The sequence below is a fragment of the Gorilla gorilla genome, chromosome 2, assembly GCF_029281585.2.
Source record: "Gorilla gorilla gorilla isolate KB3781 chromosome 2, NHGRI_mGorGor1-v2.1_pri, whole genome shotgun sequence".
Taxonomy (NCBI): domain Eukaryota; kingdom Metazoa; phylum Chordata; class Mammalia; order Primates; family Hominidae; genus Gorilla; species Gorilla gorilla.
Genome location: NC_086017.1, coordinates 153,197,153 through 153,220,188, shown reverse-complemented (window position 1 = coordinate 153,220,188; position 23,036 = coordinate 153,197,153). Strand labels below are relative to the sequence as shown.

Here is a 23,036-nt window from a genome sequence, read left to right as displayed (position 1 = left end):
CTTGCTTCTTAGTCTTCTGCTCAGAATGGCATCCATGGTTCCGTTTCTTTCCCCATGTTTTTTACTGTAGTTCCAGATAAGAAAATAAGGACTGGATTCCCTCTCTTACTTTGTGTAAATAACCACAACTAGTAAATTACTTTTCCCCCCACAAAACCATTTCCTTATGTGTATTTGTCTTCCTCAGTTTCAATTTATTTGCTTTACTTTAATTATGGGTATTATGTGAGCCTTTGCATAGTTCTGTTTTTCTGCCTGAAATTATCTTCTCCCTGCTTTTACCATGGCTGAGACCTCTTCACCTTCTAGGTTGCAGCTTAAATAATACTCAGAGAGGTCTTCTTGGACCACCTTATCTATAATAAAAGAGCATACAATGTATTACTAATACCCCTTACCATCTCTCTAATGCCCACTAGTTTTTTTCATTGCAGTTAACACAGTTGATGATGTTTTTGTATTTATTTGCTTGTTTATAATGTGTCCTCCAGTAGACTGTAACTTCCTGAGGCTAGGAATTATATCTTCACAAGTATATTTTTAGGTCCTCTCCTAATGTCTAGCACATGTAAACAGTCAGCAAATATGTGTAGATTGAACAAACTAAATTTTGCAGTTTTGATGGCAGCTTATTAAGAATTTATCATGTTACTTAGTTGAAAGTTGTTATACCAAAGTTATTCTTATAACTCATATTTATTTTAGCTATATTGGTTTGATATTTAATATATTTTATATAGGAATGTAGAGGAAGAAGTTTAGGTTACACTCGAGGTCATAGAGAGTCTTATAACGAGTTCAGACTACCATTGGACGCTGAGGAGTGTGTAGAATTTGAAGAGACAAAGAAGAGGGGAAAAGACATTTTGAACAAGACTGTCCCATGAGTTTTTTTAAGACAGGACAGCAGGAATATCTTTAGCATGTTTGGGAAAACATGACAGAGAATTATGGGTGACTAATGGAGCTAGTTGCTGGTAATTATAAATGGAATGTTACTAGTTACAAAATTTCATCTAGGTCTAATCATTAAGAGCCTGGAAAGAAGGCCAAGGTAGTTGGAATATCTTTTGTATTCAGGGCAGTTCTTTTAACAGATGGGAAGCTACTGAAGGTATTTGATCCAAGTGAAGGTCCCTTGTCATTTATTAATTTGTTTATTAATAGATATTTATTGAGTGCATGCTGTCTACTATGTGGTCTTCTAGATGAGGAGGGTACAGAGATGGAATAGGAGGGCTGGAGAGCCAAAAACCGGCTGTGGAGGAACTCGCAGACTCCGGGAAGTGACACATGCAAATTACAAAGGGTTGTGATAAATGTTGTAATAAATGCACATCATCAATACTGTGGGAGCTCAAAATAGGACCAGGTTTATTCAGATAATTGTGAATATCTTAACTAAGGAGGTGACATTTTCTATGGGTTTTGGAGGATAAGCACTAATTTACCAGGTAAAGAAAATTCTGACCTTAGCAGTAAAGTCATGGACCATTCAGGGAATGGTAAATAAGTCATGCACCTGGAATTGTGGGAGATGAGCCTAGAAAAACAGTTATCCTAAAACAGTTATCCATTAAGGACCTTGTATTATCTATTTAATGAGGAACCATCAAAAGTTTTCATATAGAGGACTGAAGTGATCTTCTTTATTTTTTTTCCCATCCAGAATAGTTTACTTGGCACAAATGGACTAGTATATGACATGGAGAACAGTATTAGGCTTTAGTTAGCTTTTTGATTAAAATCTACTCATTGAATTCATATCTGTAATTAATACTGATAGTCACCAAGTATGTGGACTTTGAGAAGTCAAGAACTTGATTAGTATTTAGTCCATTTTCACACTGCTGATAAATGCATACCTGAGACATGGCAATTTACAAAAGAAAGAGGTTTAATTGGACTTACAGTTCCATGTGGCTGGGGAAGCCTCATAATCATGCTGGAAGGCAAGGAGGAGCAAGTCATGTCTTATGTGTATGGCAGCAGGCAAAGAGAGGAGCGCTTGTGCAGGAAAACTCCCCCTTATAGTAACCAGCAGATCTCGTGAGACTTACCATCCCAAGAACAGCACTGGGAAGACCTGCCCCCATGATTCAATTACCTACCACCAGGTCCCTCCCACAACACATGGGAATTCAAGATGGGATATGAGTGGGGACACAGCCAAACCATATCAGTTAGAATCTCAGTTTTACCACTTGCTAGCATTTATGCAAGTTATTTGATATTAGTAAGCCTACGTTTTCTCATCTCTCTCAATGAGGCTTATGAGTGGTTTATGGGCACTTTTGACCAAGGAGATGTAATGAGGTTGCTGTTAGATGGGGGAGACAGTCAAATGAGACTCTTGATTAGACATACTATTGTCTCAGTGTACTCTGAGTGCTGAGTGAAGACAGACCTTGAGACAGCCATAAAAAGATAGAAATTTAATCCATAAAGGCAATTCGTTCAAAGTAGGTTTTTGTATGGCATGCTTAAAGATTTGGAGACAGGAACTACTGAAAGTTTTTAAGCAGGAATCCATATGTTCCACTTTTCCCAAACAGCTCCTAATTATTTATGGTGTGCCCCTTTCGCTCCTAATGGTAATTCAGTTTAGATAATAAATTATGTAATCAGTCACCTTCTGAAACAACAGTACAGCAAAAGAGATGGCTGTGGTTGAGCCATTTAGAATACAAGTAATAAGAAAAAAATAAAGGAACCACTCCACAAGTTTTGGGGTGGAAACAGAGAAGGAATAGTCTTTATAAAAGCCAAGAGAAGGCTGGGTGTGGTGGCTCACACCTGTAATCCCAGCACTTTGGGAGGCCGAGGCAGGCGGATCACGAGGTCAGGAGATCGGGACCATCTTGGTTAACACGGTGAAACCCTGTCACTACTAAATATACAAAAATTAGCTGGGTGTGGTGGTGGGTGCCTGTAGTCCCAGCTACTTGGGAGGCTGAGGCCGTGAGAACCCAGGAGGCAGAGCTTGCAGTGAGCCGAGATTGTGCCACTGCACTCCAGCCTGGGTGACAGAGCAAGACTCCGTCTCAAAAAAAAAAAAAAAAAGCCAAGAGAAGATTGTTGTAATAGTATTAAGAAGATGGAATTTGTAAGATCAGCAAGGCCAGATACAGCAAGGCTATGGAGCATAAGCACACATTATTAGATTTATCAAGGCAGAGCTCATTGTCTGCTTTAGACAGTGCAGTTCATTTGAGCAGTTGGATAGAAGCCAAATTGGGTTTTTGTTTTTTTTTTGTTTTGTTTTATTTTTTGAGGATAAGGACTATGTCTTGTTTATTTTTGTATCTCTAGTGCCTAACAGTGGTTATGTCAGAGGTACTTGGTGCATTTTTGAAGATTTAATAATTAATTAATAGTTGGTGCAGGCCAGGCATGGTGGCTAACACCTGTAATCCCAGCACTTTGGGAGGCCGAGGTGGGTGGATCACCTGAGGCCAGGAGTTTGAGACCAGCCTGACCAACATGGAGAAACGCTGTCTCTACTAAAAATACAAAAAAAATTAGCCAGGCGTGGTGGCATATGCCTGTAATCCCAGCTACTCCGGAGGCTGAGGCGGGCGAATTGCTTGAACCTGGGAGGTGGAGGTTGAGGTGAGCCGAGATCGCGCCATTGCACTCCAGCCTGGGCAACAGGAGTAAAACTCCGTCTCCAAAAAAAAAAAAAAAAAAAAAAAATAGTTGGTGCAAAAGCTGAGATAGTGGCTATAGATACCACACTAAAAAATTTTAGTGATTAAAGAGAGATGGGAAGTATGATGTTTTTAGTTTGGTTAGCAGTTAGAAGGGAACAATCTCTGCATTTGAAATGTTAAGATGAACTCAGTGGGAAGAGAAATATTAAAGTTTCTGAAGAGGGAAGTAAGTTTGAAAGCTAAAGCCCTTATTGCCTACAAAAGACCCTTTTGCAAAGTGGACCCTCCTGGTTCAGTTATCTCACCCTTTGGGATTCTGTGTGCCAGCTGAGCCAACTAATTCCTTTCATGTTAAACTAGTTTGAGTTCGATTTCTGTCCCTTATAACTAAACAGATACTTGAATTTGGATGAAGTATTCTGACTCTAATGCTCATGCTGTCTCCACTGTACCATATTTCTTCTCTAAGGCTAAAGGTATTATCTCCAAAATTTTGTCCCTCCCTAACTTGTGGGGGCTTTAGTGAACTATTTCTGTCCTCTCTAGAATCTTTGCTTTCTTTCCCTCCTATAGATCCCGCGCCATGTAGCTTGTATAGGCCTCCCTTATCTTTGTGAAGCCTTAAACTTAATTCTGTGGGCCCCACTAAGTTGTGATGAAGCATGCATAGGGGTTTTGGTAGAAGATAATGTTAACACAGGTAGATTGGAGCTGGGGCTATGCTTAGAAAAATTTGGATTACTAATTTAAGTGGTTTGCCATTGATTTCTAGATCAGAGATGTTTAATAGAACTTTCTTCAGTGATGGAAATGTTCTATATCTACAGCGTTCAATACAGTAGCTGTTAGCCACATGCAGCTCCATAGAGCACTTGACATGTGGCTAGCATGACTGAGAAATCAAATTTTAAATTTAATTTTATGTATTTATCTATTTTTATAAGACAGAGTCTCACTCAGTCGCCCAGGCTGGAGTGCAGTGGTGTAATCTCGGCTCACTGCAACCTCTGCCTCCTGGGTTCAAGTGATTCTCCTGCCTCAGGCTCCCAAGTAGCTGGGATTACAGGGGCCTGCCACCATGCCCAGCTAATTTTTGTGTTTTTAGTAGAGAGGGGTTTCACCATGTTGGCCAGGCCAGTCTTGAACTCCTGACCTCAGGTGATCCACCTGCCTCAGCCTCTCAAAGTGCTGGGATTACAAGCATAAGCCACCGTGCCTGGCTGATCTTATTTAATTTTAATCACCTTAAATTTAAATGGCCACATATGGCTAAGGCTACCATTTTGGATGGTATAGCTCTAGACATCAGAAGTTATATTTCTCATTTTGTTTTTGTTTTTAAACTAGGAGAATGATATATGTTAGAAAAAAATGGAAACAATGTGGGCATTTGGGTGGTGAGGATGAGGCAAGAAGAAAATCACTTTCTGTTCTTGATATTAATGCCTTTAACAAGGATGAGGAACCTAGGAGGATGAGTGGGGTTGGGAAGGTAGACAGGAAGTTCAATACTGAGTTGAGATTATGGGATATATAAACAGAGATGTCCAATAGGCATCTAAATAAGAGTTTACAGCAGAACAGAAAAAGCCAGGGCTAGAAGTGTAAATTTCTGTAGTCATCTTTGTAGAGGTGATAAAGCTATAGAATATAGGTAACATCCTCTAGAGTGGGAGTGTAGATCTTGAAGAAAAGAGCATTGAACACAGAACTCAGAAAAATGTGCATATTGAAAGAGTCGAGCTAAGCGTAGTAGCTCACACTCGTAATCCCAGCACTTTGGAGGGAGGCAGGAGGATCACTTGAGCCTAGGAGTTCAGCCTGGGCAACATAGCAAAACCCTGTCTCTATAAAAAATACAAAAATTAGCCAGGCATAGTGGTGCACACCTGTGGTCCCGGCTGCTTGGGAGGCTGAAGTGGGAGGGATCACCTGAGCCCAGGAGATTGAGGCCACAGTGAGCTGTGATCACACCACTGCACATCAACTCCAGCCTGGGTGACAGAACAAAACCGTCTCTCTCTTAAAAAAAAAAGAGAGAGAGAGAGAAAGAAAAAAAGTGGAAAGAGGAAGAGCAGCAGGCAAACAGGAAATATGAAATATTTACTATGCAATGTTTTTAAGAAATTGGCACCTAACCATGCAAGTGATAGCAGAAAGTTTTTGCTTTAGGTGTAGAGCTTGTCAGGAAGATTTGATATTTTACTTGAAAATGTAAGTACAGGTATAATGTAACTAATTTCTACTGCTTCATTATATAGATCTGATAGATAGTTTTTATTTGGCCAATGCCTGCCATCATTACACTATTATAGTGTTATTTCTGCCTATAGAATCATAAATGTGTCTGTTAAATGGGCTTAATATTTGGGCAGATTGCCAATAAATGTCACAAACTCCAGTCCAAATAAATCAGTTTATAAACCTAGGAGAATGTCTAGCTACCTTTGGTGTTTTCCAGATAATCAGTAGTTGTAATTAATGATGTTTAAATGGATTTTCTACATACACTTGCAGAAGAACATAAAAGGTAGTGATTATGCTACTTGCCAAGAAAGGCATCAGAGCAGATTGAAGGGTGTAGTATGAGTAAAGAATTTGAGACCAGAGAAGAGGCTCTGGAAAGTAAGGCAAGCATGGAGAAGGAAACTTGAAGGAATAGATTGGCTGAAGGTCAGATCTGTGGAGTAGACAGTAGGTAACAGGTCAATTTGTTGCCTAGCTCAGTGCCTGATACATAATAGGTGCTCAGTATTTATTGAAGGAAGGAATGGGAAAAGGAAAATTCATTCTGCAAGAACAGTAGAATCCTACCTTGGCCCCACCTTATTTTATTTGTCACTTCACCTCAGTTATCACATCTTTCTGACCTTGGGTTGCTGTTTAGGTTTATTGTTAAAACATACACTAGATAGTTTATATTTTAACTTGTAATTATTGTCTAGCTCTGGACAATTGGAGGGCGGGGGGGGATGCTCTCCTATTTAGAGAACACGGGAATATACTTGAGTACTTGGATGTTTAATTTTCCTTTGTTTTAAGACTATAACAGAGTAGGTGTGACCATATCTAGCCCCTGAATATTCTGGCCTTGGGTGACACAGGTGAGCACTTCTAGCTGATCTGACAGGTTAAAGGTGTACACTTATTTTCTCTGTAAGAAGCGTCATCTGGTAAGATGATCAAGAATGGTGCAAAGCAGGATGGGGAGTTTAAAATTGTTTCCAAATGTGGGAATGTAAATGAATATAAACATGTAAGATTTTAATATACCAAACTGATCAGATTCTGTGTAATTTCCAAGTTTCTTTTTTCTTTCAAAACTCCTCTGAAATCTGACTGTCCACAAAAACTTAGTTTATAGAATTTTATGTGATTTATTTACTCAGATATTACACTGACCTCACATCCAGTAGTGAAAACAGATTTTATTGTAGAATCTGGAAAGATAGAGGGCCATATAGGTTGTATTTTCAGTTTTGTTCATACTAACACGTGTTTACAACCCAATTTAATTTACACCCTGTATTGTATTATTGTTGTCATATCTCTGTATGCGTGTAAGTATAATATGTGTTGGCAAAGGAAAATTTTAAGTAAGAAGAAGCTCTCTGATCTATTTGATTCAATATGTATTTGAGTGTCTAACAGACACTGTTTTAGACACTGGTGATACAACACTGAACGGAGCACCAAATACTTTACAGCGTCTCCTGGAGCTGTTGTCAAGACATACTTTCCAAGGGGAATATTTCAGAATAGGTGATAACTAATCAACGAAGGAAAAGTACCTTAGTCATCTAGGAGAGTTGTACTTAGAGTGAACTGAAATAAACTAAGCTCACTAAAGACAGAGATTTTTTGTTTGGCTTTTGTCTGTTGCATTCACTACTGTATCTCCAGGGCCCAAAATAGTGCTCGGCTCATAATAAGTATTCAGCAAATATATGTTGTTGATTGGAGTGTTTGTTTTGAATTTCTGTAATCAAAGATGTACCTTGGTAAATTATCTTTACATCTTGCTAGTTGAAAATTTTATCTCAGTTGCTTTGTTTTTAATGTTACCTTGCTTTTTGTTTCTACTTGTGCCATACATCAGGATGCTGGAAAAGCTTATTAATATTGACAGTCATATGGTTATCTGATATTGAAAAGAATAGATTTGGAAAGGAACCTAAGAGGTCATCTTTTGTTCAGCTTCCTGCCTAGGAAAACTAAGTAAGATGATTAGGTATGTATATTTAATTAGTCATTTAAAAAAAAACCAGGACAACATAATTGAGTTCCCTCTTGAGAAAATGGAGAAAGGTACTTAACCCTAGCTATAAAGGGACTAACCTGGAAATTTTAGAACTTCTGTGTGGGAAAGTGGAAAAAAAAAAAAAAGCACAACTAAGCTGCTCTTTGTTGATATCAGAAATGGACCTGTCATTCATTTTGGCATTGAAGCATAGCCTCCTATCTCAGGGGGCAGGACTGGGACATTTTTTTCCTCCCACAAGAGCTGGACAGTTATTACAGGTTCAAAAAGCCCCGACCAGTTTTTCAAGAGTTTCTCCTCCTTTTTTCCCCCTGAAACTCGTGGTGCTTTTGCTCTGCTTTCAAGATGCATTAAGTCTCCTGCTTTGTGACTGCTTTGGAGCCAGCAGATACTCTGATATGTATAATTCAAATTATGCAGGTTTCACGAGTAAGTTCAATCTTATTTTTTAAGTTAGTTAAAAGGCAAGTGATATTTAGAAAAATGTTAACTTGTAGTTATTTCACCCTTTTTACTTTAAGCATTTTTTATTGCTTCTCGGCCTTTTGGCGAAGATCAAGTGTGTACTTTAAGCATTTTTTAAAATAAAAATATCCTTTTAATTTAATAAGAAAACAAGGTTCTACATAGAAAAGCCCCTTCATCTAAGACCTGCACTTTTCAATTTCTTTTGAGATGTCTTTGTTGTAAACTCATATGTCTTTTGAAAGCCAGTTAACTAAACAGTTTTCTTGAGCATCTTTTTAGTTTTACTGAGAAGTATTTTAAATTGAGCTTTTCTGAGCTCGATTGCTTACGTCTGACACAGTCTCAAGTTTCCACTGAATGGTAACAAAGACTGTAGAATGTTGTTGGTACTGCAGTGAGAGGCATGCTTCCTTAGACCAGGTAAGAGAGATCAGTTTGTTTCTCACTGCTGGGTGAGTTTTTACAGCGCTTATTTTATATTCTTTAAGCAGCAGCAATATTAAATGGATAAATAGCCAGGAGCACGCTGATTTCAAGACGTCCTTGCTTGTTGCAGACAGAAAAACTACAGGGTTATGTATGGGGGTTGGGGTGGGGGGGGAGGGGAAGAGTTAGTTTATTACTCAGTTACTTATATAAATTAATTAAAATGTGAAAATAATTCTGGAGCTCAGTTTTCTTAATTCAGGAACTAAAGCAGCAGTTGAGGAAATCAGTAATTTTAAAGGTACTTCATGGTTATTACTTGTGAAAGCAATTCAAAGGATAGTTTTTACTTTCATTTTTTTCCCCAGTAGTTAATAAAATAAGCTTTGCCCTTAACTAAACATTTTTTCCACTTACGAAAACTTTTAAATTGCCAACAGCAAAATATACTTCCCAAGGATCCTTGGAAATCAACCTGACACTTGAAAAATATTTCAGCTTTTATAGCTGTTTCATTCCTTTTTTTCCCTAGTACATTTTTCTTAAAAGTATTTGTGCTTTGAAAATGTCAGCTGTATTCTAATGAAGCTTAGGCATTGTTTGCTCATAAAGGGGCCGGTGCATTCCACTGCTTTATGGTTTATTATGAGGCACAGTGTGAGAGTGTGGGTGGCACCATTTGGTGTCTGCCTCTTGGGGTAGTGACTGCCATTATGTTAGCCTTGGACTGGCAAAGAAAATATAGCATACAAGATGCTATATGAATCTGGATACTGTGAAGAAAATCTTACCCCTAAACAATTCTTAATGACCCCGGAATATGTGACAACTTGATTGAATTGATCATTTCAATTATACTCTTGAAGTTTGCATTTTAGTTACAACGTATATTCTATTAGACACGTCTTATTTTTTGATATATAATAGCATTTAGTCATTCTTTGAAGTTCAATAAGGAAGTGAATGTTTCTAAACTATGATGTTTTTAATAGATACAGTGAAATTTTAAATAATACATTTAATTAAAAAAAGTTTTAAGGAACTTAGTGTGGGTGGGGAGCGGGAGTGGGAGAGGGAGAGGGAGAGGGAGAGGAGGTCAGGCAGAGAGTCTTTCTTCTTTCAGTTGGGAAAGCCCTGGTGAAGAAAAAAAGCAACAGATGTTTCTTCTGTTACAATTGAGGTTGTTTCATTCAAAACTCAGAGTAGCTGGAATGGAGAGAGGAGGTCATAAATCTGATTTAATCAGTGAATAAATAAAATTTAGTCATTTAAAATTTATTATTTTATATTCAGGAATTGAAAGTCATAGAGTAACAAAATGAGTAACATACCCAATATTTAAAAAAAAAACTTTAAATATTGCCTGTAGCCTGTATAATTAATGAAAATATGAGAAAATTAATTCTGTTGAACTTCACTTAAGGAAAAAATTGATAATTAAATCATATAGACCATTTTTTTAAAGCCTAAGCCATCTAAAATATAGAGGAAACACTCAGTTGCAAAAGTTTATCACTAGACAGTAGGTACAAAATCTCAAAATGAAAATAAAATGTGAAACATCAGTTACATATGTTGATAGATCATTTCATCTTCTGTGAGAAGCTGAGGCTTATTCCTAAGACCTTTGAATAAGAAATATGGGAGTAATATTTTGGGTTTAATTGAAATGATATGTTGCAGTTTGCCTCTAAAAAGAAAGATAATAAGCTTGGATTGGTTGCTAATGGAAAGAGGAGAATGTTTATCTGCTGAAAAGAGTAGGAATGAAGAGTGTGGAAGCATTATGCGTGTAATGAAAGCAGTCAAAATTTTGAAAAACAGTTTTTGAATTTTTGGAATTCATAATGAGGAAAGTGAAAACCTTTCCTTTTACAAGTAACACAAAGAAGTCCTGTGCTGTTGTATAATGTGCGTGTATACACATTACAACTTTATTCATTTCTTAAGTTTGCTCTTGAAAAATCAGTGCTGAGCACCAGCTCTTTCACATATGAGGCACTTATTCAATATTTGCCATACCCTACACTGGAAAATTCGTAGTAATTTACAGTAGCCAATAAAGTTTTTGAGCTATAGTTTAAAATTTGCATATGGATTAATTATTATACAGTTTTCTAAATAATTGGCCTAAGGAGAGAGAAGGCTGGAAAAGATATCAACATTCAAGCAGATTATTAAAAATTCCTCTTGCTGTTAGCTAAGATCTGTGGGCTTACCTGAAGATTGTTATTTTTTTGTTGTTTTTTTTTGTTGTTTTTTTTTGTTTTTTTGAGACGGAATCTCGCTGCAAGCTCTGCATCCCAGGTTCACGCCATTCTCCTGCCTCAGCCTCCCCAGTAGCTGGGACTACAGGCGTCCACCACCACGCTCAGCTAATTTTTTGTATTTTTAGTAGAGATGGGGTTTCATCATGTTAGCCAGGATGGTCTCAATCTCCTGACCTCGTGATCTGCCCACCTCGGCCTGATAGTCTCGATCTCCTGACCTCGAGATCCGCCTACCTCGGCCTCCCAGCACTCTGGGATTACGGGCGTGAGCCACCGCGCCGGCCAGAAGATTTTCTTTTCTTCAAATAATGATGACCAAATTTAGAGATTTTGAAGTTTGTTTGTTTTTTGAGATGGAGTTTCGCTCTTGTTGCCCAGGCTGGAGTGCAATGGTGTGATCTCGGCTCACTGCAACCTCTGCCTCCTGGGTTCAAGCGATTCTCCTTCCTCAGCCCCCCAAGTAGCTGGGATTACAGGCATGCGCCCACACGCCGGCCTTTGAAGTTTATTGAATCATTATTTCAATTAAGATTCAGATTCTAAAACTTATCTATGTACATTTTGCTTATCTTAAGGAATAGCAACATGTAATGGTTGAGGTTTTTTCTCTCTAAAATAAGTAAAACAATTTACATGGACTTTAAAATGGATTTACAAACTATAGATTTATCTAAAGAACTTTTTTTACAATTCTGATCAAAGAACAGAAATTTTGATGGAATAGACAGCCTTAAAAAAAAGTTGGTCACTCCACATGTAATACATAACTGTGACAGCATCATAGATTGTGATTATAAAAAATGTGTATCACTTACAGTTATAAATGTAGACATGACAATAAGTTATTTAACAAGGAAAACAGTATCAGCAACAGCAACAAGGACATAGTTTGGACTCCTAGCCCTTCAAATTGAGAAACGAAGACCAAAATCAGTTGAATTATTTTAAGATGAATTCCCACTGCCTCTGTATGTGTAAATTATCTTGGAATTATTGAATGTGTGGTCAAATTATGGTTGAGAAGAGCACATTAGTTTTAGCATATATGGAGTATAGAACATAGAGAGTATAATTTTCTATATTATATTGTAGATTTATACTCTATGAGAAACCAAACCATTCAAGTTTGTTACCTGGAAATTGGTTGGGAGTGTCTGAAGGAAAAAACAAACAAAAACTTTCCTAATTCATCTGCCATTTAGAGGTAATTCCTTAATTGTCTTTAATTTCTAGTAAATACTTCCAGTCATAATCAATTTAAAGATTAAATTAAATCTTTTTTTTTTTTTTCTTTGAGACAGAGTCTCGCTGTTGTTGCCTGGGCTGGAGTGCAGTGGCACAATCTCAGCTCACTGTAACCTCTGCTTCCCGGGTTCAAGCAATTCTCCTGCCTCAGCCTCCCAAGTAGCTGAGATTACAGGCGCCCGCCACCAAACCCGGCTAATTTTTGTATTTTTAGTAGAAACGGGGTTTCACCATGTTGGCCAAGCTGGTCTCGAACTCCTGACCTCAGGTGATCCTCTGGCCTTGACCTCCCAAAGTGCTGGGATTACAGGCATGAGCCATTGCACCCGGTCTTAAATTAAATCTTTAAAATGTATACTGAAAGAAGACTTCAGGAGTGAAATACCTGTGGTTCTTGCTTTACGTATGAACTCTTTAGCACAAAACTGAGGTCTTAGAGGAACCTGAGCCTTACCTACTTATTGTAACCAGATTCAGAATACCCAGAGAGGTCAATGATTTAGCCTTTTTTTTCTGCCTTACATATACATATGCAACTAGAAATAACAGCCACCTTGAAATTTCTCATCTCTGGAGTGGAGTAAGAGGGGAGATGTGCCTGATGCCTATATTTCTCTGAAGAGAAAACCTTTTACATTGTTTAGGAGCAGGTAGACCAGTATGAGTATGGTGCTTTGAGTATATTATGAATTAACTATGTTTTGTGAACTGATCCAGGAACCTGTCATTTAATTATGTTGTTTCTTTCTACCAAGTTTCAAGAAACCAATTTTCAGATGAATTTTTACATGGTAACTCTAAAGCTGGAGACTATCAACCGGGGACTTTGGTTTTGGCACTTTGCTCACTTGTAGTGAAAATTTGGCAACTCTTGGCAATTTCTCTGACAGAAAAATGAACAGACCACTAAGTGAGCACTTACTGTGTGCCAGGTAGACACAGTAGAACTTATTTATAAAAGTTTTCAAAAATCTTTTAATGGGCTGGGCATGGTGGCACATGCCTGTAATCCCAGCACCTGGAGAGGTAGGCAGATCACTTTAACTCAGGAGTTCAAGACCAGCCTGGGCACATGGCAAAATCCTGTCTCTACAAAAAATACAAAAATTAACTGGGCATGGTGGCACGCACCTGTGGTCCCAGCTACTCGGGAGAATGAGGTGGGAGGATCCCTTGAGCCCAGGTCAGGGCTGCAGTGAGTGGAGATCATGCCACTGCACTCCAGCCTAGGCAACAGAGCAAGACCCTGTCTCAAAAAAAATTTAAAAATCTTTAATGGATAAATTTTTAATACAAAGAGATTTTGTTGACATTGATGTCTAACTTTAAGACTTCTTGCATTTCACAATGTGATTTAAATGTAGCTTCAGTAATAGCCCTCAAGTAGAATATATTGTTGAAATTATAATATCAATAACTTACTGCAGTTTTGAATGAGCTACTTAGTGCATGGTATTATAAAACAACGATCCCCTCTTTTATTTGCTAAGGAGAAGAACTGCTTTGGAACTCTTAATTCATGGGTGGTCCTTGGTCCCTTTGAATTTGTATCCTAAAGTTTTACATTTGTTTTAAGTACCCCCCAGCCGGGCGTGGTGGTTCACGCCTGTAATCCCAGCACATTGGGAGGCCGGGGCAGGTGGATCACTTGAGGTCAGGAGTTCGAGACCAGCCTGGACAACATGGCGAAACCCTGTCTCTACTAAAAATACAAGAAAAAAAAAAAAAAAAGCCAGGTGTGGTGGCACACGCCCATAATCCCAGCTACTCAGGAGGCTGAGACAGGAGATTCACTTGAACGTGGGAGGTGGAGGTTACGGTGAGCTGGGATCACGCCACTGCACTCCAGCCTAGGTGACACAGCAAGACTCTATCTCAAATAAATAAAAAAACTTATTTTAAAAACCCAACTTTTTTTCTTTTTTCTTTTTTTTTGTTTTGTTTTTTTGTTTTTGAGACGGAGGGAGTCTCACTGTGTTGCCAGGCTGGAGTGCAGTGACGCGATCTTGGCTTACTGCAACCTCCGCCTCCCGGATTCAAGCAATTCTCCTGCCTCAGCCTCCTGAGTAGGTGGGACTACGGGCGCGTGCCACTGCGCCCGGCTAATTTTTGTATTTTTACTAGAGATGGGGTTTCACCATGTTGGCCAGGCTAGTCTCAAACTCCTGACTTCGTAATCCGCCCGCCTTGGCCTCGCAAAGTGCTGGGATTCAGGCGTGAGCCACCTGTGCCCGGCCCAGGAACCCAGCTTTTTAATTCAAAGTCTGTCTGCAGTCATGGTCACCTCTTATAAATATCAGAAAAATATCTCACTTAACTGTAAATTTAAAAGGATTTATCTGTTACCCCTGTCTGGCTACCCTCTCGGACTGTGAGCTTCTTCATGAGAGTAATTTCCAGTGAAGTACTCTTGGGTATTTGAGTACTCATAAATTCTGATCCTTGTGAATGCACTCAGCTGCCTTGATCAACTCTAGCCATTCAGTGGCTGTTGGTATGAGGTAAAATGTGCTGCTTTCTGTGCTTTCTCTTTTACTAGGCCTGTAAACAGTGTCTGTGTGCCATCTGGTGGGTGTATTGACTGTTGTGATGGTGCTAACGGTGGTGATTGAAAATGGGCTAAACAGTGAAAAAATATAACACTTAAGAACAAGAAACAGAAGAAATAAGGGTCACTCAGACTCTTTTAAAATGAGAATAGAGATAAGTTCAGTGTACTAGAGTCCACTTGCATTTCGTTATTTCCTTAATTTGAACAAACAGTCTTACCAGACCATAAGAATCATCTGAGGCACTTAAAAATACAAATTCTCCACCTAATTTTTGAATCTTTAGGTGTCCAGTGGAGCTCAGGAGTGTGTGTTTTGAATAAGAGACACCTCTCTTCCCTTTGTAGTGAATCTTGTGATCACTCATATTTGGGAAGAACTGCCGGGAAGGATTGGGAGGATCAAGTTGTTTGAGGACGTATAGTAAACTTCCTCAATTATTAATCAGAAGATACATTTCAAAACTAGGAAATTTTAGTTGAGCAGGTGGAAGAAAAATGAGAAATTGAACAATTAAAAAGTTTCCTTGACTGAATATGCTAACAGAAAAAAGATTTCAAAAGGACATATTTTAACTAAAGATAAAGAAGCCAATGAAAAACCAGCAGTATCAAACCTACAGATGAGACAAATGTTTTTGGGTGAACACTTAAAAAATTATTGAAGGAGAAGGGCCCTGCAAGTGACCCTAGTGATTTCTAAGATCTTTTAGGTTTGATGAACTAAATGAAACCAATTATAATATTCCAGATACCAGAGCTTGAATTGAGGAGTTTGCTTAAGCAATGAGGAGATGCTGTTTAAATCTTGACATGTGGTAAGATGGAGAAAAAAAAAATGTTTTTCTCCTTTCAAATTTAAGAATTTAGGGCATTTATGGTTCTAGATACATGAAAAGGAGGGAGCTAGCTAATCGTTTTAGAAAGTGTCCCCTAAGTGAAAATGTTCAACAAAGCCAAGAGAACAGGTTTGATCTTCTAGGGAAAGTATGTAGGAAAGACTGACATATAAGATTTATTAATTTAGAAATATGACCATAGAGCTATAAATGCACTTAATATTATGGTCATTTCAAGGATCCTTTGGAAAGATTCTGGTTAGGTGATCCATTTGGGTGAATCCTGAAAGTTCTCTATGTTCTGGCAGCTGCAGAAACATTCAGGCTTTTCCTTCCGTGTTTGTGATATGTAGGAATGTGCGTGTCAGATTTTCTGTCCTTATCTTTGCACAATGGGATGCCTGATCTCCATGTAGAACCAAATAGAAAGAGGAAGGTTCCAGAGGTCACTTTAACCATTATACTTTGGAGATATTATGAACTTTTTTATCTTCTCTTTGTCACCCATCCCAAGTGTAGGGATGTTGAGGTCATTCAGTTAAAAAGTTTTGTAATAGTGATTACCTTTGTATTTAATCTTAGTGACTTTTGGCGAACATGGTTCAGTACAAATGCATCAAAATGAAACATAACAGTGGTGTAATGTGCGTGTGCAGATAGGTAATACTAGTTAGTAAATAAAGTGAAAACTATTTTTTTTTTTTGAGACAGGGTCTTGCTTTGTCACCCAGATGGGAGTGCAGTGGCATGAACACAGCTCACTGCAGCCTCGACTTCCTGGGCTCAGGAGATCCTCTTGCCTCAGCCTCCCATATAGCTGGGACCATAAGTGTGTGTCACTACACCTGGGTAATTTTATTATTTTTTTGTAGAGATGTGGCCTTACTATGTTGCCCAGGCTGGTCTTGAATTCCTGGACTCAAGCAATCCTCCTGCCTCAGCCTCCCAAAGTGCCGGAACTATAGGCATGAGTCATCACACCTGGCCTGAAAGCTTTTTTTTTTTTTTTTTTAAAGAAAAAGATATATGAGTATATTTAAATATAAAAATGAAGGAAGTCAGAATAACTGCAAAGTTTGTTTTTATTTCATTTACATAGATGATGCTGTTGACCTACAGAGCCTGAGTTACTTTCTTCTTTCTTTTTTTCCCCCCCCGAGACGGAGTCTTGCTCTGTTGCCCAGGCTGGAGTGCAGTGGCACCATCTCGGCTCACCGCAACCTCCACTTCCCGAGTGCAAGCAATTCTCCTGCCTCAGCCACCCAAGCAGCTGGGATTACAGGCACACACCACCACTCCTGGCTAATTTTTCGTATTTTTAGTAGAGATAGGGTTTCACCATGTTGGCCAGGCTAGTCTCGAACTCCTGACCTCCTTATCCACCCACCTTGGCCTCCCAAAGTGCTGGGATTACAGACGTGAGCCACTGTCCCTGGCCCAAGAGTTATTTTTGAAATACAGGTGATAGATATCCCCTGAGTCATCCATATCCTTTCTCCCTAGTCTACTTTGTTTTCAGTGACATATATTGCTTTCTAGATGGCTGGCTAAAATTAGAAATACAGTCTTAAGGTTGTGAAATCATTTCTCTTTGCAAAACAGATTGCCCATTCTAGAATTGACCTGTGACTTGACCTCTTCAGTACTGTATTTGAAGCTAATTGATAGTCTTTTACAGTAGCTATTAACAGATAGTTAAAAGGTAGTACAGGAAGGAAGGAAATGCTCTGACACTACTTTCTTTTTCTGACTCAGCTTATTCTTTTGTGGAACTGTTAATCATGAATGAAACAAAACCATGGGGAACTGACATGAAGAGGCAGATCAGTGGAGCAGAATAGAAAATCAATAAATTGACCCAAATAAGTAAACTCAAGGTTGCATTTCATATCAGCATGGAGTGGATTATTCATTAAAAGTGGCTAACTCAGGGGGAAAACCTTGGATCTGTCACTTCTTATATCAGATAAATTCCAGGTGGGTCAAGGATTTATAATTTAAAATGAAGGCTTTAAAATGTATAAGAAGATGTGGGGGGGGGGTGTTTAATATAATCTTAGTATACATTCTAACTGCTGATAATTAATTTGTAAGAACAGCATATCCAACTGGAAATATAAAACCTGTACGATAAGTAAAATGCAGCATGTTTAAAGTGCATGTATAAAGTGCACTTCCAGGGAGCAAAGGTAAATTTAGGAAAACCCTGGCAATTAGTCTCACTTCCTTCATTTTTATATTTAAACACACATAGGCCTTTTTAAGTTTGACACAAAAGTCATTAAAAAATTACAAAATTGACTACATTCTTAAAAATGTGCAAATAGGCCAGGCGCAGTGGCTCACGCCTGTAATCCCAGCACTTTGGGAGGCTGAGGCGGGCGGATCACCTGAGGTCAGGAGTTCAAGATCAGCCTGGGCAACACGGTGAAACCCCATCTCTACTAAAAATACAAAATTAGTCAGGCATGGTGACACATGCCTGTAATCCCAGCTACTCAGGAGGCTGAGGCAGGAGAATCCATTGAACCTGGGAGGCGGAGGATGCGGTGAGCCGAGATCGCGCCATTGCACTCCAGCCTGGGCAACAAGAGTAAATCTCCGTCTCACCAAAACAAAAAAAAATGAAAAAAAAAATGTTCAAAGAATAATATATAAAAGCAAACACTGTTCAATTGGGGGAAATATTTGCAGCAAGTATAATAGAATAAATGTATTTCTTCAATATTTAAAGACGTTCTACCAAAAAAAAAAAACAAACCAAAAACCAATGGGTGGACATAATTTTCAGGAAGAAACATTTACATAACTTTTAAACAAAAGATGCTCAGTTTTCAGCCATACTCATAACAATATATTAAAACCAAAATAAGACCAAAATGAGTTGCTATACTTAATTTTAAATGTAAAAGTTGTCAAAGAAAATAAAATTTAAAAACACATTGCCTGGGCGCAGTGGCTCACACCTATAGTCCCACTTTGGGAGGCCGAGGTGGGAGGATTGCTTGAGCCCAGGAGTTCAAGAATAGCCTGGGCAACATGGTGAGACCCTGTCTCTACAAAAAATTTAAAAATTAGCTGGATGTGGTGGCGTACTGAGGAGGCTGAGTGGGGAGGATGGCTTGAACCCTGGAGTTTGAGGCTGCAGTGAGCTGTGATTGTTCCACTGCAGCCCAGCCTGGGTGACAGAAGGAAACCCCATCTCTAAAAAAATAAAAAAATAAAAAACAGTAGATTAATGAGGATATATGTAAATGGAGACTTTCCTGCGTTTCTAAAGGGAGAAATACCCAGTTGATACAAGTAATGTGGGTAAAGAAATATGTATAGTCATTGCAGTAGTATATGTAATACTAAAACTTTTCCATTACTCAGGAGCTCAATAAATAGACTGCTGGAGCCATAAAAGGGAATACTATGTAGCTAATAAAATAAACATTGAGGCCTGGCACGGTGGCTGACGCCTGTAATCCTAGCACTTTGGGAGGCCAAGGTGGGCAGATCACCTGAGGTCAGGAGTTTGAGACCAGCCTGGCCAGCATGACGAGACCCCTGTCTCTACTGAAAGTACAAAAATTAGCCAAGTGTGGTGATGGGTGCCTGTAATCCCAGCTCTTCAGGAGGCTGAGGCAGGAGAATCGCCTGAACCCAGGAGGCGGAGGTTGCAGTAAACCAAGATCGTGCCACTGCACTCCAGCCTGGACGACAAGAGCAGGACTCCATCAAATAAATAAATAAATAAATAAATAAAATATTGAGGCAACACTACATCTACAGATATGGAAAGGCATCTGAGATGGATATAAAAGCAACACTCAGACTGATAGAAAAAAAGGATTTTTTTTGGCTGGGCGCGGCGGCTCACGCCTGTAATCCCAGCACTTTGGGAGGCTGAGGCGGGTGGATCACGAGGTCAGGCGTTCGAAACCAGCCTGACCAACATGGTGAAACCCCGTCTCTACTACAAATACAAAAATTAGCCAGGCATGGTGGCATGTGCCTGTAATCCAAGCTACTCAGGAGGCTGAGACAGGAGAATCGCATGAACCCGGCAGGCAGAGGTTGCAGTGAGCCAAGATCATGCCACTGCACTCCAGCCTAGGCAACAGAGCGAGACTCCATCTCAAAAAAAAGAAGAATATTTTTGCATGTGTGTTTGTATATGCCTAGGATATTTTTGGAAGCTTATCTACAAACTGGCACCACAGCTGTCACTAAGGAAGGGAATATTTTGGTGGTGATTCGGGATGGCAGGAGACTCAGTTTTCACTGTACACTCTAGTTTTATGAATTTGTTTATATACTTCCATGTAGACATTCATGTACTTACCAATTTATTCATCTAACAAATATTAAGCTCTGCTGTATGCTAGTGTTGGAGACACCTAGCTGGAGCAATGAATGAGATGACAAAGTCCCTATTGTTGTAGAACTTAACATTCTGAGAGTGACAAGACAGATAGTAATTATATAAGTAAATATAAATATGTAATGTGTCATATAGAGATAAGTACTATGGTGGAAAAATATAGTAAATTAGGAAGTGCTGATATAGGGTGGTAGATATCTCTGCTGCCGTGTCGACTTAGCAGACTTGAAGGAAACGGGAATAAGACATGTAGGATATCTGGGGGAGGATTACAGGCAGAGGAGACTTGAAGGACAAAGGCCATGAGGTAGAAATTTGGTTGCATGGATTGAAGAACAGCAAAGAGGTCAGTGTGAATGCAGAGGAATGAAGTAGGGAGAGACTGACAGGTGACAAAGTCAGAAAGAGGACTGCAGATGATATAGGGCTTTGTAAACCCTCATTAAGGACTCAAGCTAACTGAGATGTGATGCCAGTTGGAGAGTTTTGAAGAGGACTCCTCCATGTACTGGGATCACTCTGACTGCTGTGTGGAGGATAAACCAGTTGGGTTTCCTAGTATAATGTAATCCACTTATGTAATTGCAAATTTTCTAGTAGCAATATTTTAATACTATGAAGAGACAGGTGAAATTTATTTTAATGATGGATTTTATTGAATCCAAACATTTATTAAAACATTATACAAACATTTACTATAACTTACCATCTGGCCAGGTGTGGTGGCTCATGCCTGTAATCCCAGGACTTAGGGATGCCAAGGCACATGGATCGCTTGAGGTCAGAGGTTCAAGACCAGCCTGGCCAACATGGCAAAACCCCATCTCTACTAAAAATACAAAAAAATTAGCCAGGTGTGCTGGTGGGCACCTGTAGTCCCAGCTACTCGGGAGGCTGAGGCAGGAGAATTGCTTGAACCCAGGAGGTGGAGGTTGCAGTGAGCTGAGATCGCACCACTGCACTCTAGCCTGGGTGACAGAGTGAGACTGTCTTAAAAAAAAAAAAAAATGTTGCCGGGCGTGGTGGTTCACGCCTGTAATCCCAGCACTTTGGGAGGCCAAGTGGGTAGATCACGAGATCAGGAGTTTGAGACCAGCCTGGCCAATATAGTGAAACCCCGTCTCTACAAAAATTAGCTAGGTGTGGTGGCAGGCCCCTATAATTCCAGCTACTCAGGAGACTGAGGCAGGAGAATTGCTCAAACCCAAGAGATGGAGGTTGCAATGAGCTGAGATCGCACCACTATACTCCAGCCTGGGTGACAGAGCAAGACTCCATCTCTAAGGAAAAAATAAAAAAGTTAAAAACATTATCATCCAACATGTAATCAATATAAACATTATTAGTCAGATATTTTATGGTTTTTTTGTGCTAAGTTTTCAAAATCTGATGCGTATTTTATACCTAGAGCACATCTCAGTTTAGATGCTACATTTTCAACAATTGAAGTGAAATATAGCCCTACCAAAATGATAAAGTTGTGTTTAATGGGAAAATACTTCATTTGCTTTAGTTTTTAAATATGTTAATTAAAATTAAATAAATTTAAAATCTAGGTCTAACCACATTTCAAGTGCTCAGTAGCCACCTGTGTCTAGTGACTACTGTATTAGAGAGCATGGAAATAGAGTTGTGGGGTAGGGTGGGCAGCAGCATGGAGCTGCGTCAGGAAGCTATTGCAGTAATTGAAGCCAAGATGTTGGCCTGGACCAGAGTGTTAGCAGAGGAGTAGGTGAGAAGTGGTTGTATTCAAGCTGTATTTTAAAGATCCAGCTTGCAGGACTTATGAATGGATTGAATGTGGGATATCAGAGAAAGTGAGGTCTCAACAGTAATCTTTTCAGTCTGAGCAGTTGAAGAATAGAGTTTTCATTTACTGAGATGAAGAAGGAGGTTTCTGGATGGGGTGGGGGCAGTCCAGAGTTAGATTTTGGATATGTTAAGTTTGAGATCCGTGTGAGACATCAAAATGGAGATATGAGAAGATAGTGGATATGTGAATCCAAAGTTAAAGGAATAGATGTAATCTGGAGAAATATACATGAGAGTCATCAGTGTATTTAAAGCCAGGAGACTTAGATGGGATCATCTCATGAGGAAGGGCTCACAGCCAAGAGATTGGAGGACCAAGCTAAGGGGCTCCCAAATGTTTAGAGAGAAGGAGCCAACAACTAAGGCTGAGAAGGAATGGCCAGTAGGTTGAGAGGAGAACCAGGAGAAAATGGTGGCTTGGATGTCAAGTGGAGTTAGTGTTTCTAAAGAAGGTGTGATTTTAAAAAGTGTCAAGAGTAGATGGAAGGTTAAAGTAAATTGAAGGCCAAGAATTTCAGTGGAATTGTGGGGGAAAATTGGGAAGAGAGGGTTCAAAAGAAACTGAGATGGAGGAAGTGGAAACAGCAAATGCTGACAGATTTTGTGAGTAGTTTTGCTGTAGAGGGCAACAAATTAGTTGGTAACTGGAGGACCGTGGATGGTCAAGAAAAGTTGGTTTTTTGTTTTTGAGATGGAAGAAATTATGCATGTTTATGTGCTGATGAGAATGATCTGACAGAGAGGGAAAGATTGTGATGATGCAGGAGACTGACTTAAAAGGGACAGTAGTTGAAGGGATGTTTTTTAGACAAGAAGATGAACTACCTGTATTTTTTTTTAAGGGCCAGTTGAGGTGACAGAAGAAGAAAAGCAAGAGGATGGTATAATCTATAGTTAGCATCTTACTATTTAATATGAACTCGCCCAAGTTACATTTTTCCATCATTTTATTAAGGTATAATTTACATACAGTAGAATCACCCCTTTTAGCCTAGTGTTCTGGGACTTCAGCAAACACATATGCCACCACAGTCTAGGTCATTTTAACTTATTTATGCTGGGTGTGGTGGCTCATGCCTGGAATCCCAGTGCTTTGGCAAGGTGGGAGGATCGCTTGAGCTCAAGAGTTTGAGACCAGACCGGGC

General features: G+C 39.2%; 1 protein-coding gene across 21 annotated transcripts in view; it reads left to right on the top strand.

Annotated features, from left to right (window-relative positions):
• Positions 1–23,036, top strand: part of TFDP2 (transcription factor Dp-2) — a 194,010-nt gene that overhangs the window by 110,123 nt on the left and 60,851 nt on the right. The window contains exons 1-2 of one of the 21 annotated variants that reach the window (XM_063704273.1): positions 8,788–8,802; positions 12,171–12,282. The exons of 18 other annotated variants lie outside the window; for them this stretch is intronic. The gene's annotated coding sequence lies outside the window, so the exon portion shown is untranslated. Of the gene's footprint in view, positions 1–8,752; positions 8,803–12,170; positions 12,283–17,465; positions 17,688–23,036 lie in introns of those variants that run through there. 2 more of the 21 variants (XM_055383137.2, XM_063704272.1) reach the window with 2 other exon arrangements.